This window comes from Grus americana, chromosome 1 (assembly GCF_028858705.1).
Source record: "Grus americana isolate bGruAme1 chromosome 1, bGruAme1.mat, whole genome shotgun sequence".
Classification (NCBI taxonomy): domain Eukaryota; kingdom Metazoa; phylum Chordata; class Aves; order Gruiformes; family Gruidae; genus Grus; species Grus americana.
In genome coordinates, this window is record NC_072852.1 from 81,681,336 (window position 1) to 81,685,525 (window position 4,190).

The following is a 4,190-nucleotide window of genomic DNA, read 5'->3' on the forward strand; positions in this document are numbered from 1 at the left end:
TTAGCAGAAGCTTAGTATGGGGAAAGTTTTAGCTTTTACGAGGTTGTTCCATTATTCAGGGATAATGAGGGTAATGTTTAAAATTGTCATTTCAAAGAATACATTCTGTGTAGTTCCTAATCTTTTTTGAACAGCCATGAAACCAAAATTACTGAGGAAGTAACTGCAGTTTGACTCAGAGAATGGTACGGATGGTGGAGTTGTGCCTGGCTTTATTCCAAAGGCGGTTTGGTTCTAGAATGTACACAAGAGAAATTTGTTTCCTTAATTAGCTTTGTCAGTGCTTGCATAAGGACTGGCATATTAGCAAGCATATGTAACTAACTACTGTTTTGCAATGGCATGTCTTGTACCAGATTGTCATGAGTAATGCCCTTAAATGTTTTAAGAAATCCAAAACCCCATAAGCTTGCTTTTCTCCATAAAGTTGTCCTTATGTTCCCAGGACATACGAGCACCTGATAAAATCCTCCCTGCAGCAGAGCATGGTTCAATTTTGGTTTGCTCTTCGTGGCCTTTAAATGGATTTAAGCAGAACTCTGTATGAAAGCTGTAGTTAAAATAAGAATTTGACTTTACTAATAATAATGGCTGGTAGAACAGCACAGCAAGGGAAATGGATTTTTCATTTGATTGTATTAGCATTTCATTAGTTTCACAGCTAATTCATGGAAAACCTAAAACGCACAGGCTTCTAGAGTTCCCTCTGAAGTGTTCAAGCCAAGCTTATATACATTCCATAAATGTTTGAAGAAATACAGACAGGATAAAAGGTGGCAATCTTCTAAGTGCCAGCACATTCAAATGTTTCTACCAACAGTAGATTATACCTACTGACCAAGAACAATGTTGGGACTAATTCACTGCGTTCCCCAACTACATCCAACGCTTAGCATCAGAAATTGTCAAAGATGCCAGTTTTCCAGCAGTATCTGGCTTAATGACCTATTATCTGGCTATAGAACACTTGGCCAGCTGGCCTTAGAAAGCTGCAAGATTGACCTTCAACCCTGGTTTTCAATGTTGTCTTCACTTCCTCTCCTTGCTAAGAAACACGTGAGCAAAATTAAAAACTTATAATCCTGTAAGTGCCCAATCAAGCTGCTGGAATCAAAGGTAATATAAAATTCAGAGTTACATTTGCGATCTTTACTAATGGTTTATATGTTACAGTACAGAACTTGTGTAATGCAGTGGACTGGATCAAAGGTAGCCTGGATTGTATTTTGAGCTCTTTGTCATCTTGGATGTTTCTTTTCCTGTTTTTCTGCTTCTCCCTCTAAACTGTTTTTGTTTGAAGGTGGCAGTATTTCTCTATGATTATGTAGAATACCTAGAACACTGGGATCTTGACTCCAGTGGGAGTCTTCCCAACCATGATGATGTATAACATAGCATGTGTTTTTATGAACTAAACTGCACATCTTCATTTTTTCTGTGTAATATACTCTTGCAGACCATCTCATTGGAAACCTGCACTGAAGTTTAAAAACTGTGAAGAGTTAGAGCAATAGACTTACAGGTTAAGCAACTCTACAGCACAGTAATAAGTACATCATTAGCAGTAGTCATTAATGTATCATGTACATTATAATGTAAATGCATGACTGTAAGGTATGTATCCCTCTATACATACCTGTATGTATGTACATTCTTGTTACATGGAAGTGCTCATATTACTTTCAAATAGAAATGGAGATAGAAGCAGGCTAGGCACCCTGGTGCATAAATTTGAAAGGAAGGAGGAGCAAAAAACCACACATAATATCTAGAGGCATTAGCTGTCTCCATAGGTAATTCTTTTACTGGTATTTACTGGCCAAGAGGAATACGGAGCTAGTTCATGACAGCCCTGACCTCGGGCAACCCTTTCCATCACAAATTGAAACTTGAGCAGGAAGGCTACTATATGTACTTCTTTGCGGTCGCTGTTCTAACCTCCAAGTAGCAGATGTCTCATTTCAAATCCAAACACTTGCCCCCGCAAACTGGAAAACTAAGTTCCTTACGGCAAGGAAAAATAAGCTGTCTCCAATGGAAAAAAAACTCATGTGAATTAAGTTCTTGGCCATCTGGAATAGTTGTGATGCAGAATTTTGCTGGTGCTGTTGAGGAGACTAACCTTTATCAGCCATAGAAACATTCCAAAGAAAGGTTGAGATCTAGCACTTGGTCAAACTGGAACTTGCTTTGTCAGTGTTCTGGCTAATTTTTTTTCATCTAGAAACTACTGTAATCACTGGCATGAGATGTCTTTAGTAAACAGTGTGCTAGGAGTTTGAAGTGAAACATTCAAAGTGTTGCTAAATAGTTTCTCGAGGTCATTTGTCTATGTTCTGTCGCACTTTTGCCCTTTAAAGAATGGCTGTTGGACACTAAGCGTAATCTCTTGCTCAGATTAGACAAGAAGGCCTGTGCAGAGACATAATTCAATCTTTGGCAAGGAGAGTAGATGTTACAATTACTTGTAACTTCACCAAGCCCTGTGACCTGAATGTGACTGGCTGTGTGTGAAGACTTGGTAAACCCCTACAGATAAGCTCATAGTCTTCAGGGAACTAATTTATAGTCCTGACTGGAGCTGACACTTTTTGCCTTGTTTTCATGCATAGCATTGCTACAAGCACAACTAAGGGATAAAGGGACAGTTGCCTAAAATGGGAAGTGCTGTCTAGACAAACCATCTTTCTACACATTTCTTCTTTTCCCTCATACTTAAAATGCATGTATTTATTTTCTTGTGACTCTCCTAGTCTGTAATAAAATTGTCCTGCTACTGCCTATTTTTTTCTCTATATGCCAACAAACTCTATATGCCAAGAAGACTCTCAAAACATGATCTTACATATTTTAGTCATTCCATCCTGCCCCAGAAGCATTTGTGTGTGGGACAGATATAAATTTTCACTTCTGTCTCATTTTCTTTTTTCTGGTGAGTATTGAGGTCCTAGTTCCATTAAATGATTGTACAGAACATAATATTGAGGGTAAGTATCAAAGGAGCATCAAGATGCTATTAAGTGCACTATACCATCTGAAGAAGCCATGTACACCAGGGATGACTGTGACATGCTGCAGATCCACAACTGGTTGATGATCAGATAGAAGTTACTTTTCTGAGAGTAAAAAGAGGTGAAAAAACCCACTTGTTTGAAAGCAAATATATATTACCTATGACTTCTTTCTATTAAAACTAATGCCTTCTTGCAAGAGATTTGTGTTTCTGGCATGATGGAGTGTATCCCATCTAGTGAAAGGATTTCTTTGCTAGTCTGCATTTGTAGGCATACAACATCCCTGGTGTAAGAATAACAAGTTTTCACTTTTTCAGTAGTTGATTTCCTTTTTTAAAAAAAAAATCTAATAGTAGTGTCTGTCCCTTAAGACTAGCTTTTCTTTTTTGTTCTTGAATCAAGCTTCTATGGAGGATCATTGATAGCAAAGAAAGAGTTAAACAAGCTGGAAGAGGCCAAGCACTACTGAGTTTGCAGCAGTGCAGACTGTCAGCAGATGTTTTGTGGGGCAGCCCAGCCCGGATAGGAAGAAGAGTCAGGATGAGAATGGATACTAAGGACTTGGGGAAAACAGTAATATCTCAATGGTACAGGAAGAGGAGAGAGGGGATGTCCCATGTTCAGGTTTACTGCTATTTCTTGTCTTGAATGTTACCCATATTGTATTTATGAACATATAGAACTGTGTTGCCTTAGACATGCAATGATCTTGCTGCTGTGGCTTCAAGTTCAGCCATAGATTATAAACACATATATTACGGATTTAAGCATCTTCCCCTATTTTATATGCATGGTTAAATAAAGAGTTAAATCAGCAATGCATTCTTCTCAATATGATAAATTAATGAGTAAAGAGCACTGTGGTACATTATTACCACCTCAAACTGTTAAACAGTTCTGCAAATCTTACTATGTGAAGCAGGGAGAAAGAGGTGTTGTGTACCCTGTTGTGTTTAAAACCTGGAAAATAAAAAATAAATTTATATTCAAATAAAAAAAAATCTAAAGTATGAAATAATTCCAACACAAAATGTGTCTGTAATTGAAGATAACTCATATTCAGCAACCCAAGGCTAGGAAAACTGAAACACATTATCTAGCTGAAACTATGGGGCAATTTTTAGGTAAGCAGAACATATTTTTTCTACCTGAATTGGACTAAGTTGCATGCATGTG